This window comes from Neopelma chrysocephalum, unplaced genomic scaffold, assembly GCF_003984885.1.
Source record: "Neopelma chrysocephalum unplaced genomic scaffold, ASM398488v2 Primary Assembly neopelma1_22b, whole genome shotgun sequence".
In the NCBI taxonomy this organism is placed as follows: domain Eukaryota; kingdom Metazoa; phylum Chordata; class Aves; order Passeriformes; family Pipridae; genus Neopelma; species Neopelma chrysocephalum.
Genome location: NW_020897690.1, coordinates 19,614,906 through 19,630,786, shown reverse-complemented (window position 1 = coordinate 19,630,786; position 15,881 = coordinate 19,614,906).

Genomic DNA, 15,881 nt, shown 5'->3' with positions numbered 1-15,881 from the left:
TATATATATATATCTGAACATGCTTGAAGTCTGCTTGTACAAAACAGAAGAGCAAATATTAAATGTGCAGTGCTAAACTTACTTTGAAAAATGTCTCCCTCATACTCAATATGATTATGTAAAAGGAAGTCAGGGTTTCTGAAAATTGAATAGTAAGTAGGATAACAGAAGAAATCTTCGATCACATTTTTCCAGCAGTATATTACAGAAATAAACCTATTACCTCAAAGATCAGAAATACGCAATTTAGTGACTAAAAATGGATCTTATATGAAAGTTACTAAAGTAGCATTGCCACATCTTTTGCAGAATGTTTTGAGATGGGGACATAGTGAATCTTAAAATTTCAATAACAGGGTTTTTTTAGTTTACAGGCAAATTTTAAACAATTGTAAAACAACAAATAAAATTAAGTGGCTGTCGTGAATATATAATAGATTGCCTCTCTTCATAAACCTTGTGTCTTTGTTCACAGGCTACTTCATGTCACAAAAGTAAGAAGATTTGTGGGTAATTTTTTTTTTACTGAAAGAATTGATGCATATCTAAACAATTAATTTGGCAAGAAACTTACTTGAATTCATATGGTGATTATGGGTCAATACTATTCAATGAAATACATTTTCTTAATATTTTTTAATTTGACCAATTTGCTGTGATAAATTGTCACTGTAAAAGTCAATTATTTTTGAAGCAACTCAGCAATTTCAGCTACTAGAGCAGGTTAGGATGGTCTTTGAACATTACCTGAAACTTTCTGAAGATAGACATTAATTCTGATGAGTATAACATTTTTCAGATCCTAAATCAACTTTGGGTAGAAATACTTTGAAAAGTATTTGGATGTCTACATAGCAGAGGCTACAATCTTTATCCTGCAATGGGAATCTGAACTAGAAAACCTCCTGTTTCAACTGAAGAACTTTTTTCACTGAAGTATTGCCTGATCTTGATGATAGCAACATTATCTTTCTACTGTTTCTTCAGTGTATTCTCATAGTCTATCAGTTTATGTCCAAGTATTTTCTCACATTCCTGGTATACTGGCTTTCTTGGTTCCATTTACTTTACCTAATAAAGATCGTTTTGTATTGTTTTGTTTTTCTAAAACATGAAAAGAACTTTCCATGAATGTCTTCTGTTGTAGTTTTTGTAAATATAGGTTGCCATTTTATAGTAGCTATAATCATAGAATCTGCTCTATAACTGAAAGGAAAAAAAAAAACAACTGAACAAAAAATACAATAAAACTTTAGGTAACATTTTTTTTTCATTTGAGAAGTTTACAGTGTCTAATTTTTGAAAAGTAGAAATTCAGAGTTTTGATCCTGTTCAAAGAAGCAATGTCTGTTGAGACTTGAAATGCTTAACTTCAAATGGCTTGACTTTTTGAAAAATCTGAGTTGGAACTAGATTTTTTGCCTTACAAAGTCAAAGGTGATTTTTTTTTCTACAACTTAATTGTATTTTATAGAATCTCTTGGAACCAAGTAATGTGGTGATAATATGAATACAACTGTTTGTTCATTGTACTCTTAGTGTTTCATATTTATAAATATGAAAGGGTTGCTATTTTTTCAGAAGATTTGTCTGTTTCTCTTATCACTAATTCAAGCTTTCATGTGCATATGTAAATGTGTTTCATTTAGAGCTCTGACTAGAGTCACTCAAGTGAAATGTTGATAATGAAATGTTGGAGGAAATTATTCTAAAGTATTATTTGGATGCTATTAGGACTATTTTTTACAGGACATCATAGTATTGGCATTGTTTAAAATAATTCCTGGTGTAGTTGTTCTTCTGGAAAATAGCTAAGCCACCCCTTTCTCTTAATAACTAAGGCATTAGATTCAATGTTATTTATTCCTTAGAGTCAGCTCCAGGATATTTACTGCACTTAATGTTTAGTGAATTAAAGTCTTTCTTTTAGGAACTCTGACCAAATATTCTATAGCAACTCCACAGTCTTTCTGGAACACAAGTACAGTGAACTAAAAGACCTTCACAGACCGTCCTCAAATCCCATATGTATCTTATCTAAAGTTCTCCACTCCAATGTTTGCCTTCACAAATCTAATTTTTCCATATATTCCAGAAAAGCATTTTGGCAGCTCTCTTATTAAATAGTTCTGAAAAATTAGCCTCTCTAGAGAAAGAGTGAGGGTCACCTGTTGTCCCCTGAAAGTTCCTTCATTCCTGGATATATAGCACTGTCAAAATCACTTCTGTTAGCTCCAAATAATGCCAAAACAGATACTATGGTGTTGTCAGTGCCATTTCCTTAAGTACTTGCTGCTCTATAGCTCATTACAGGTTTTTCTGCAATCTGCTGATGAAACCCACTAAGAGAACACAGTTTAACCAGAGCACTCATGCATTAGTTATAAGTTTAATGCAAAGAGTTTTGCAAATTTCATGTATTTGTTTAAATGTGTTTCTTTTCTGTATCTTAAATATATCAACGTCCAGCATCATACTGTAGATAGGGTCTCTGACAGCAACAAGTTTTTGATTTTTAGTATTAGAACTTCAGCCTGCGCATTTTGACACAAGATAAGACATATTGATAAGAGATATAAGGGACCGACTGGCAGTTATCATTGATCAGACTTCTGTAACAGTGGTACAGAACCTTAGATGGTGCTCCAACTATCATTCAATATAGGATGTAACAATTTATTTTTTCCCCTGTACCTCTATCAAAGGAATAGACCAAATCATTTATGATGGAATAAGTATGAAGTGTTGTAAGACAAATGTAAAATAGACCTTACAGGAAGACAAATGTGAATTTGTTTTAAAAGAGGAAGGGTTTCAGACAAGAAAGAACTTTAATCTTAATTTTACAAATAATACATTAACTGCAACTATTCCTCCTACCTCTGTTCTCTTTTTCTGATGGAAGAAGAAATGGTTTTGACTAGCAACAGTGCAGAGTACCATTGTGGTGTCACATGCAGGGTATACTTCAAGAAACAAACCAAGTAAGGTTAAAAATATTCTCTAATTTTGATTAAAATGTAGATATTTTTAAAGGGATACCTAGCTTAAGACCAATTTCTAGACACTTACAAATGTATGGTACAATATGAATATCAGAAATCTCTGGTTGATTTCATCTTCTTTGGAGTCATAATTTTACAAAGGAGTTGTAAGTTTCTTCATTGAAGAATGTTAGAAAAGTTGACATTCTTTTTCCTAACAATAAGACAGCATTAGACTTCAAGTATTATCCTGGCAAGAAGCTGTCATGTCAATCCATACTGTATGTAAGAGGTGAAAATGGGACTCAATAGGGAAAATTTAGTAATCAATGACAAGTCAAATACAGAACAAAAATCAACTAATTCCTTGTGACATAAATTTATTTCCTGCCAACTTGTATCTGGATTCATCTTCATTCATCTCTAACAGATCTATCACAATTCAGAAATAAAATCAAAATTGCATAAATGATGTGCCTAGTGAAATATGGAGGCTATAGGATTAGTCATTTAGTGACAGCTTTGAAATATATATTCTGTTGAATACCATCTGTTTTGAATGCTTTCAGCTGAACTAGGTACATTTATGAAGTTTTTCTGGTAAAATCACTTAACTGTGTGCAAAACGGTCATGGAAATCAAAGGTTTGGATTAAAATTCAGGTTAAACCAATTATTGTAAGAAGAACCCACAGTAGGGTCCTTTTTCCATACATTCACATAAAAAATAACCACTGTACATGGAGCACTTAAATGACAAGGCTGTTTTTGCAGTTACCAGGACAACAAAACTGAAGTTACAGATTCAGACAATGAAGTTAGTTTAATTCACAACAGTAAGATTTTTATTCCTTGTAGTTGAGGTCACAAGGCTAGAAGCAACTTTTTATAAACTGTGACATGCTATGCTGTAGGGCATGGGATCCATGATCGGTTCTTGCTCAGCTACTGTGGTCTTTTTCTGAGGCTGTTCAAATACTAAAGCTTATGACGATTGACATAAATAAAAATGGTTTTTATTGGGTATGAAAAGTCCATGACATGAAATGTGACTTATAAAGAACACTATTTTGAAATTAAATTCAAATTCTACTGCATATATTTTAGAAATTGTTTGTTTAAACTTTTAAATTCTGTTATAAACCACGTGCTTTAATTTAAGTTCCTTTCAGTTAAGTCTAACATGGTCTTCCATAAACTACATGCTGAAGTTGTGGATTTTTGTTTGACTGTTCAGTTTCCAAACATTCACTCTACAAACTTATTTTTGATCCAAAGAAATAGTAATGTAAATTTAACCTGAATAAAGTCATAAAGAAAATACTTCAATTTTAAATCAGTTTGGTAAGAGACTATTCAAAGTACTTAATCTCAGGGATACTTTTGGTATTGACAGTTACATGCACACAATTATCTAAACATCTCACAGCAAAGAATATATTTATTTTTACAAGAAAATTTTATAGTTTGTCCTGTGATGTTATTGATGGAAAAATCTGACAGGAAATACTAATGTTAGAAATGCCTTTTAATATTTTTTCATTATAAAAATTAAGAGAAGATATTGTTCTGTGTAAAACAGTGTAAATATTATTTTCATGGGGATAAAAGGAAATAGGTGTATGTCCCAAGAAACAAATGTCCATCTGTCTTCTAAGTAATTCTTATACTTCATGTGGATTCAAGGGCTCATTGAACATTATTTCAATGTTTTCTTGCAATTTTACTAGGAGGACATTCCTCATAGTAGATGTTTTGTTTGTATTTTCTTGAATAAGTCTGTTTAGCAAATTTACCTTATGGCTTAATATTTCTTTAGGATATCAGATGTATTAGTCATATACATTTTCAGATAAGTGATGAACAAATAAAGCTTTTATTTTTATTATACCAATGATTTAATACAAAATACATAATTATATTGAAATGTTTTTCAGACTATAAAAAATTCTGTCCTCACCTTTTTTAAGTGCCTGTGAAGTAGAGTTAACTCATAAAACATATTACTCAAAATTAGATCTTAATGAACTGGGATTGCTGGTCCAAGTTAATTAATGCAAACTCATCAGACCTCTTGCAGATATTATCAGAGTTCCCTGGACAATTTTCAATTCAGAATTTTGATTTTGATCAGCATGACAATTTTGAGACAGAATCAAAGAATCACAGAATCTCAGAATATGCTGAGTTGGAAGGGACCCACATAGATCATTGAGTCCAACTCTTAGCCCTGTACAGGACCATCCCCAAGAGTCCCATTGTGTGCCTGAGAGTATTGTCTAAATGCTTCTTGAACTCTGTCAGGCTTGGTTTTGTGACCACTTCCCTCAGGAGCCTTTCCCAGCACCCAACCACCCTCTAGGCAAAGAACCTTTTTCTAATACGCAACCTAAACCTCCCCTTACACAATTCCAGGCCATTCCCTCAGATCACCTCAAAGAGATCAGTGCCTGCCCTGCCTCTTCCCCTCATGAGGAAGTTGTAGACTGCAATGAGGCCTCCCCTCAGTTTCCTTCAGGCTGAACAGATCAAGTGACCTCAGCTGCTCCTCATACGTAGTGGGTTTCTGTGGCTGGGTTTTGGTAGTGCAGGGGGCTACAGGAGTGGCTTCTGTTAGAAGCTGCTAGAAGCTTCCCCTGTCCCATGGAGCCAATGCCAGCCGGCTCCAGGACAGACTTCCTGCCACTGGCCAAGGCTGAGCCAGTTAGAAGTAATAGTAACGCCTCTGTGATAACATATTTAAGAACAGAAGATTGTTGCGCAGAAGAAATTGCAGCCAGAGAAGAGCGGAGTGAGAACATGGGAATAACAACGTAGACAGCTGACAAGGTCAGTGCAGAAGGAGGGGCAGGAGGTGCTCCAGGTGCCGGAGCTGAGGCCCCTGCGGCCTGTGGTGCAGACCATGGTGGAGCAGCTGTGCCCCTGTGTAAGTGGGGTACTTTTGAATTAGATGATCAATGGAGCATAGGGGCGTGAGAAAGAAATCATATTAGGATGTGAAACCAGCTAGAGTATGGTACAATGTAACTTCATGGCACAAGGTAATTGTAAGGTCCATTGTGCTTTTTAGCAAGTCAGCTTGATATCCCCTGTTATCAGAGCTGAGTTCTTCCTTGGTTTTGCTACATATTGCAAGATAGATACATCTACCCTTGAAACACAATGGTAGAGGTCATACATAGGGGTGAGAAAGATGATGGTGAGAGGAAGATTGTGTGGGCAGGGGTCGCTCGCCCCTTGCCCTACAAGTAGGGCATGCGCAGGCTGTTGCCATTAGGTAATGATTAGGCAGTGTTTGGCTGCCATTCAGGCATCACCTTATACTGCGTGCTGGCCCTACATAGTGTAATGTGGAACCGATAAAAATGGGGTGTTAGAACTGCTGAACTGAGTGATACTCATACTGCCACTGAGACTGTGTTGCTCCATGGGGATGCCCGCTAAAGCATGGGTACCAACCAGCTGCTGCAGATCCTGATAGACCTGGCCTGTCTGTGTGGGCAAGCACAGTTTATTGATAGGAAGCAATCAAGAAAGAAGACTTTAAATATCTTTTAGTGTTCCTTTAATACACTTTTATTAGTCTCCATAGTATTTTCCCTTTAATTTCCCCTTTTTACTAACCAATATCATGTTAATAGTTATCCATAGAATTGTGTTAAGATCCCTTTTTGGTATTCCTTTTTACTAGTAATATCATGTTATAAATGCTGTTCATAGTATTTGTTTTAAGGCCACACAATAAGGTAGTTATTTTGTATCTTTTTTAGTTTTTGATTCTCTTTGCTAAGTTTATTATTATTATTACTATTCTCACTGTAATAAAGATATTTTGTGTGTTTGAATATCCGTCACACTTGTCTTTATTCCAGGCATGTATCCTAATGAACTGTTACACCCTGCAGCCCATGGAGCACCATCAGGGTGCAGAGACCCACCTGCAGCCCATGGAGGAGCCCATGCTGGAACAGGTGGATGCATGAAAGAAGCTGTGACCCTGTGGGAGGCCCAGGATGGAGCAGGGTCCTGCTGGAGACCTGCAGCCCATGGAGAGGGAAGCCCACACTGGAGCAGGTTTTTCCCAGGTAGGACTTGTGGCCCCTGTGGGGGACCCACGCTGGTACAGCTCATTGGTGAAGGACTACACCCCATGGACGAGTGACCCACGGGACAGGAGTTTGGGAAGAGCTGCTGCCTGAGGGACGGACTCATGCTGGAGGGGTCCATCAAGGACTGTCTCCTGTGGGAAGGACTCCACGGGAGCGGGGGAAGGACTCATCTCCCTGAGCAGCAGCAGAAACAACAACTGACTGTAACCCCCATTCCCCGTCCCCCTGCACCACTGGGGGGGAGAAGGGAGAACATGGGAGGAAGGAGGGGTGGGGGGAAGATGTTTTTAAGACTGTTTTATTTCTCACTCTTTGGATCTTATCCTGTTAGTAATAAATATAAGTATTATCCCCACTTTGAGTCCTGTTTTGCCTGTGAAGGTAATCAGTCACTGACCTCTTCCAGTTCTTATCTCTACTCATGAATTCTTAGCTGTATTTTTTTCTGTCTCTCTGTCCAGTTGCAGAGGGGAGAGTGAGAGAGTGGCTTTAGTGGGTACCTGGTATCTGGCCAGGGTCAACCCACTATACCATCTTCACCATCTTCATTGCCCTCCTTTGGACACTGTCTAATAGCTTAATGTCTTTCTTATATTGTGGTGTCCAAAACTGCACACAATATTCAAGGTGAGGCTGTACTAGTGCAGAGCAGAGAGGGACAATCACCTCCCTTAACCGGCTTGCGATGTTAGTAAAGTAATATGTATTCACAAATATAACAAGGGGAACAGAAAAAAAAGAAAAAGCAATGCCTGAATTTTCAAAGTGTTTAAATTTCAAGAGGAAAATTCTTTTCTAGTTCTGTTCACAGTTTTCTGCCTTTAAATTTTTCAGTGTAACTAACACTGAACTGTGGTCACAAAATCAGTTTTTCCTACTCAATTTTACCAAACCTCAGTGTTTTTTTCCTTCCTCCATTCTCCTTCAGTTCTTTCTCACTATGCATGGCCCATGTAAAGTAGGCTAACTTTAAAGAAAATCATGAAAATGAAGAGTTCTTTGAGCTTGCTGAGACAAGCTTTCTTTGTCTACATATTTTCTCATGTTTAAGACCATAGGAACTGCAGGAAATATTGTCCTCCTGCTGCCTATTCAGCTCTCTACTCTCTGTCAGCAAGTGGAACTGGTACCATATCATTGCCTGGATATATATTTTAGGGAATTTTAATGATGGATCATCCCTGCTCTGCACAGTTTTCCTCCTGCTTCTTCCAACAGTATTTGGAAGAAGATTTCTTAGAAGATTTCTTAGACTGAAAGGTGTTTTTTGTATATATAGTATGTATTCATACAGTATAAGAATATGAAAATTAACTTGTGTAGTTGTAGCTTTCCACTGTTGCAGTATATACCAGATCCAATATCAGAAAGCATTTTTTATTCTTACAGTTGCTCTTCTTTCAAGACAACAGAACACAGTTATGGATTGACTTATAATGATTTCTTTTGAAGATGTGATGTCTATGGTTCTTACTGTCCTTAAAATCATTGACTAGACAACAACACCAAAACAAAACTGTATTTCTTGAAAATTCTTCAGTTTTATATTTACCTTTCTCCTTAATTTTCTGGTTTCATGCTTAGTTTTCATTTCTTAATGTATTTGGGAATAGAATGAGCTAGGATGGGAATGTGGGATTAGATGGAAGAAATATTTTGCTATTTCCCTTAAGTCAGAAAAGCCGAGTGTGACAGTGCTCACATTTAACAAGAATATACTTGGATAAAACTGAACTTTTTCAAAGTAATCTCTCTTCTTTTTTTCTTTTTTTTTTCCCCCTCCATGATAAGCTCTGTCTCAGACTCCTAAGTAGAATGCAGTGAGCAAACGGGAAGTGGAGAGATAAGATGCTCTCCTATCTCAGCAGAAACTTGCTGATGTGGCATCTTCTAGCTACTGAATTTTTATACATATTTGCATGCGCATCATCTTATTTCTACAGTATACTGTCAACTTTGTTACCTGAAATGAAAAGGAGGTTAGCATACACTTTGTTTAGTCCCATACAAAATAATCTGTCATATTTAGCCTCATGCTGAAGAATGCTGAGGAACTGCAGAAAATATATTTTGATTAGTAAATTGTTGAAGACAGAAACTATCTTTCTGAGTATTTACATACTATATATTGGAAGCCTCTTGGCTATACTATATATGGTATATATACAGCAAGTAGTGGACCTTTATGGTAAATATGTATATATAGTTTTAAAAATATATGTATTTTATATATAGTTTTAATAGATATATATTTATATTAATTTATTACTTGTTTATAGCAGGGTGGCTTGCTTCAAAGGCTGTAAGCTCTTCAGAGTGAGGATTGAATTTCCTATGGCATGTATATTATAACATTTATAATCCTGGTAAATAATGAACTGTTGTAACTAGTAGCAATTTTTTTGGCGCTGTGGTTATATAGTTTTTCAGATGTACTTAGTTCATCAGGAAATATTATGTACCCCACTCCAGAAATGCTTGTGATTATGCTGATCTGTTAAAAATAGTCCTCATTAAAAGTACTTGTCTGGGTTTGTCTGAAAATGAACAACCAATCCTTTTCAAACTGTACCTGTTTTAAATCAATCCCTTTAGCACTGAATCTTTTATGGAGATACTTTTGAAGACACCGCAACTTTGACTTTTCACTGCTTGAAAGACAGAAGTACCACTATTCTGGGTTTATCTGGGAAAGTTAATTGTCTTCCTAGCAGTTGATACAGTGCTCTGTTTTGGATATAGGATGATAATAATGTTGATAACACACTGATGTTTTAGTTGTTGCTGAGCAGTGCTTACCCCACTCTCTGCCAGCGAGGAGGTGCACAAGAAGCCAGGAGGGAGTATGGCCAGGACAGCTGATCCAAAGTGGCCAAAGCAATATTCTATACCATAGAATCCCGTGGCCAGTATGTAAACTGGACGGAGTTGGCTGGGAGGGGCCATTTGCTTCTCAGGGACAGGCTGAGCATCGATTGGCAGGTGATGAGAAATTGTATTGTGCATCACTCATCTTGGGTTTTACTCCTGTCTCTCTTTTTGTTATGTTCCTTTTCATCAGCGACATTATTGTTATTATTGTTACATTTTTTTAATTTCAACTGCTTTTATCTCAACTCAAAGGTGTTACCTTTTTCTGATTCTCCTTCCTATCCCACTGCGGGAGGAGAGAGGGAGGGGAAGGAGTGAGCAGCTGTGTGGTGCTTAGTTGCCAACTGTGGTTAAACCACAACACCTAGAAGGCCAAGACTGAAAAGTATCTTGCAACCAACAAATCTTTTTGTTTTGATTAAATAAGTGGTGACATTTTTCAGTGATCATTGGATCACTGTATTGTAAATGACCACTCAGCTTTTTCTGAGTGGTGCAAAAATTACAGTTGAGACAGACTGTTTTGATATGGACATCTATATGTACCTCTTGTAGTAATGGAGGTAAATTTGGTGTTAAACTTTCCTTTAAACAACACAATAAAGCCTTTGGTAGATATTTTGTCTCTAGAAATTTTGCTTTCCAGATGCAATTCCAAAATATCAAAGTTTGTATTCCTACAAAGGTTTTAGATATGAGAGACACTTATTTTTCAAAGCTTAACAACTCTGCTTTTGGTTACTTAATGTTCTCCATACAAGATGAAAAGACGGACTTAGTTTATTGTCTGTTCCTTCACCATTAGTGTAAAATGCCTTCTTTTGCTTCAGCATTTGACCAACATTTCCAGTGGGTCATCTGAGTCTCCTAATCAAATCGTTGTTTCCTTATCTGTTTTTACTTACTGGGATGTCTCCAGCTTAAATTTACAAATAAATTGTAAATTAAATGTTTGTGTCAGAAATCACTCTGCAAGAGCCCAAGCTGTTTTCATCTAACATTTTCTAGCTGAATATTTGAGTTTTCTAGTTTTTTTGCTCTTTCTAATGCTACTGATAACTCCACTGCTTTTTGGAATAAAGTAAATCTCCCCTGTTTATTTTAAGAATGATACTCTTTAAACATATTGCTGATTTCACAAACTCTTTAGAGTTTGTTTTATAGTACTTTCCAAGGACATGGTATACCTTTGCTCTTTTTAATTCTGTAGCACTTGATTTCTATTGCAAAACAATGCCACTCATTCTTTTATGAAATTAGAGTTGGACAGCAGTGCTTGTCATCAATTTATAGAGGTCTCCAAAGGTGTTGTGCACATCTTGTGAACTTTCATTTCATATTTTCCAAGTTAGCCAAAAATGTCTTACTTTTCTGACCTTTGAAATGGAAGCAAAATGGGAACTGTGACCTTTGTTTCCTTATTTTGTCAGAGATGGCCTGAAATACGCAATATTTGAACTTCCAAAATATTCTGCGCCTTTTTTTTTTTTTCATTAGAAACGTCACATTGTAATGTGCTGGTACATATACAAAAGGACGCTTTCGAGAAACTAAAGTCCATTTGTATCAGAATGAAATCTAAGCAGTTTCTTTCTAGCATTCATCTTGAATGTTGAGAAAAGTAAGTGTATTATTCTTCACACCTTTTTTTTCTTACTTAATTCTGGCTCACATCCAAGTACAAACAAAACAGGAAAAGAGACACATGAAAAATTTAGAAATCTTCATTTATGTTCTAAAAACACCACCATTTAATTTTTCAACATAAAAACTATCCTGTTATATTTATTAATGTTTTTTTATGCATTTCATTCTTTTACAAGAAGACAGATATACTGTTTTACTTCCTTTTATATTTGGGTAGGCAACGTCAGGCTGACCACCTTTTCTTACATGACTCTTCATTTTGCTAGAAAATGCAGTGGGAACTGAGGCAGTATTTTCCTCTCAAAGAAACTATGTCAGCTGCTTCCCACACTATTATTTTTATGTGGCTACTGATTTACTTTCTTCTGTGTATTTTATCAAGTGCTAATGCTAGGATTGGCAGCTGAATTTCTTCTGGTCTTCTTTAAAATTAATAAAGGCATTGTATTATTCACCTTCCCATCCTCTGTTATCAAGGCACAATTAGAGCAGAGATAGTACCTAGAAACAATTGGACTGAAAATTTGGAGAAAACTCCAGTCTTCCTATCTTTTTCCTCCTCTGGATGAGACAACTCTCAAGAGAGGTGGTGCTGTGATGATATTAACTGAAAAAGTGCAGGGTAATATTTCACCTCAATGCCAAAATGGAATTGTAATGAAAGTGGCTGGAAGGTACAAAGGCCTAAGAGCAAGAAAAGACAAGCAATAGTGGGATGAAGAAAGGAAGTGATTGGTGATGTCTCCTCAACAATTCTGACCAGTGCTCATAGGTTGTTTGAGGTGTAGGAGCTTTTCAAATAAAAATGGTTTATTTGCTATTTGACATCACATTCAGACAGATTATGGAAATAAATGCAGAGAAAGAAAACTCAGGTTTCTTTAGTAGTCATATCAATCAAGGTTTGCCTTACTGCATTTAAATTTATCTTTTCCAGCATGATACTGTTCTTGGTGATCAAGGACAATATTCAGTGCTCTATGTATCTTAGAACTCTTATTTTTTATTTTTCTTTAATCTTTTATTGATTATTTATGAAATTATTCTGTTTCCTTACAGATATTTATGTACTATAACTTCAGCTTAATAATTAACTGTTGTTAAAGGAAACATTTATTTCATTGCTTGGAGTCTACCATGGACATGTTGGAGTTAGATATTTTCATGAATATTGTTGTTCTGCAGAAGAAATTCAGTGTTTGTATTCAAAAGGCTTTGTCTTACCATTTTTCAGAAATCTATTCCAAAATATAACTGCTGAGAAAAATTTTACTTAAAGGTGTTTTGAACTGTGCTAAGTTGAAGAGCACCCAGAGATTCTTTGTGAAAGGTACTATTAGGATTGTACTGCAGTGCTGCTATAACTCAGCTGGACTTCTCAATATTCTTTTCAAGTTCCATTTCAGTATGAAATTATCATTTTTCTTATTTTTTTTAGCAATATTCAGACATTTCAGGTTGTATTTGAGTAGAGACTTCAAGCTGCTATGTGTACTTAAGTAACAAAAGCAGGTAAATTGTGCATTTTTGTGACCAGTGACGTATATCTGTAGAAGTGCCAAAACAAGCTTTATTTTAAAAGAGACAGAGGACACTACCGTGTATCAAGAAGTAAGTTTCAATTATCTTTTCATAACTCAAAACTCCCTGAAATCAGTGTTTTGTTTTGTTGTTTTTTTCAAGCAGTTATCAGGTAAAAATATTTCCGTCATCTATTTTAAAAATAATACTGTCTGCTTAATGTATCTATCTGCCACCTAAAACATAAAAAAACTTATGTATTTTTGTACCATTTAGATGTGTGTTTATCCACTTCTTGAATACAATAAGTTACAGACAAACACATCAGGATGACTTGCCTTTCAATCTTGGCTTCATTTTGGGAGATAAATTTACTTGTTGCAGCTTCTCAGTGGCCATGTGGTTTTCTTTTGGTTTGGGTGTTTTTTTTGGATCTTGAGCTATTTGTAATAGTATTAATTAAATGAGCATATTTAAAATATAAAAATTATGTCAAAAATAGAATGAAGAGATTCATCTGAAGACTGACCCATTAACTGAGGAAAGAACATTGTGTCCAATCTGTGATATGTGAAACTCAAGCATAAGAGGGTCAATATGAGAAATTTACAAATAAGCTGTCTTCAGAAATAAATCCCTATTTATTAATCTGATGGTATATGGAATCCTTACCTTAGTGAATGATCAAAGAGTGAGTGAAAAACTTTGAAGTCTCTTTTGCTATCCAGTATAAAGTATTTCTATTTTCAGCACCTGATCTTCTGTTCCAGCACAAAATGCTCTTGCAAATACTCATATCAAACATATAGTTTCACTAGTTATGCCACCCTGTGTTTAACTTAAACAATTCCTTTAAAATCTCCATTACCTAGGGTTACCTTCCTCTCTGGCTTTCCTGATCTCTTTCAAAAGCCGTTTACCCCATATGTTCATCAGCCATCCCTCTTAGCCTACTGCTGCCTTTACCAGCAGAGACTCAGCTGCACTGCTTTGCAGAAGCTTCTACTCCCACCTGCAACAGTCAGCAGGAAATACTGCTAAAAAGAATTGTGAAACCTCACTCATTTTACATGTATAACCTGAAGAGAAATTCCTATTGCTGAGAAAAAAAGGTGTTTGTTGATTTTATTTCAACAATATTCTCTTCTCTGAGATCCCCTGTATAATCTGAATTATTGCAATCTATATAACACTATAAGTGCATGGGAGTGTGGGGGTGGGGTTTAGTTGTGAGTTTGGGGCTGTTGTTGGTGTTGCTTTGAAAAAAAGTGGAATTTTCTTTGTTTTCCTGTTTCAGTTCAGTTATCCAAATTAAGGGATAACTGCAATCACAAAAGAACTTCTAGATCTCAGCTCTCATATGTGACTACAGGTGCTTGGAGTTGTCTGTTTGGGTCTTGATTTACTGTACAAAATCATAGAATGGTAGAATTGCTTAGGTTGAAAAAGACCTTTGAGATCATTGAGTCCAACAATTAACCCTGCACAACGAAGTCCACCACTAAACCATGACCCTAAGTGCCACATCTACACACCTTTTAAATAACTCCAGGAATGGTGACTCCTCCACTTCCCTGGGCAGCCTGTTCCAATGCTCAACAACGCTTTTGGTGAAGAAATTTTCTGTAATACGCAAACTAAACCTTCCCTGTTGCAACTTGAGGCCATTCCTTGTTGTTTAATTCCTTGTTCGATGGGAAAGGATCCCCATCTCACTGCAACCTTCTTTCATAGTCGTAGAGAGTGATAAGGTCCCAAACTTGATCCTCTTTTTCTCCAGGCTAAACAACTTCAGAACCCTCAATCACCCTTTATAAGACTCCAGACCCTTCACTAGCTCCATTGCCCTTCTCTGGACTTGCTCCAGCATCTCAATGTCTTTCTTGTAGTGAGGGGCTCAAAACTGAACACTGGATTCGAGGTGGGGCCTCACCAGTGCTGAGTACAAGGTGATTATCACTGCCCTGGTCCTGCTGGCCACACTATTGCTGATACAGGCCAGGATGTCATTGGCTTTCTTGGCTGCCTTGGCACACATTGGCTGTTCAGCCAGCCCCAGGTCCTTTTCTACTGTGCTGCTTCCCAGCCACTCTGCCCCCAGCCTGTAGCGCTGCATGGGGTTGTTGTGGCCCAAGTCCAGGACCCAGCACTTGGCGTTGTTGGACCTCATACAACCAGACTAGACCCATGGATCCAGCCTGTCCAGATCCCTCTGCAGAGCCTTCCTACCCTCTAGCAGATCAATACTCCCACTCAACTAGGTGTTGTCTGCAAACTGACCGAGGGAGTACTTGACCCCCTCATCCAGGTTGTCGATGAAGATATTAAACTGGATTCCCCTGAATACTGAGCCCTGGGGAACACCACTTGTGAGAGGCCACCAACTGGATTTAACTCCATTCACCATCAATTTCTGGGCCTATCAATCCAGCCAAATTTTTACCTGCAAATAGTGCACCTGCCCAAGCCATGAGCAGCCATTTTTTCCAGGAAAATGCTATGGGATATGGTACCAAATAATTTACTAAAGTCCAGGTAGACAACACCCTCAGTCTTTCCCTCATCTACTAAGCAGTTCACCTTTCCATAGAAGGAGATCAGGTTGGTCAAGAAGAACTTGCCTTTCATAAACCCATATGTCATCTGGAACCATTATTTGGTTTGGAATCTTACTTTTTCCTTCAAATATCATTTATTTTGTACTCAGACATGATATATATCGGAGCTGTCTTTGACTGCTTCCCTTTGAA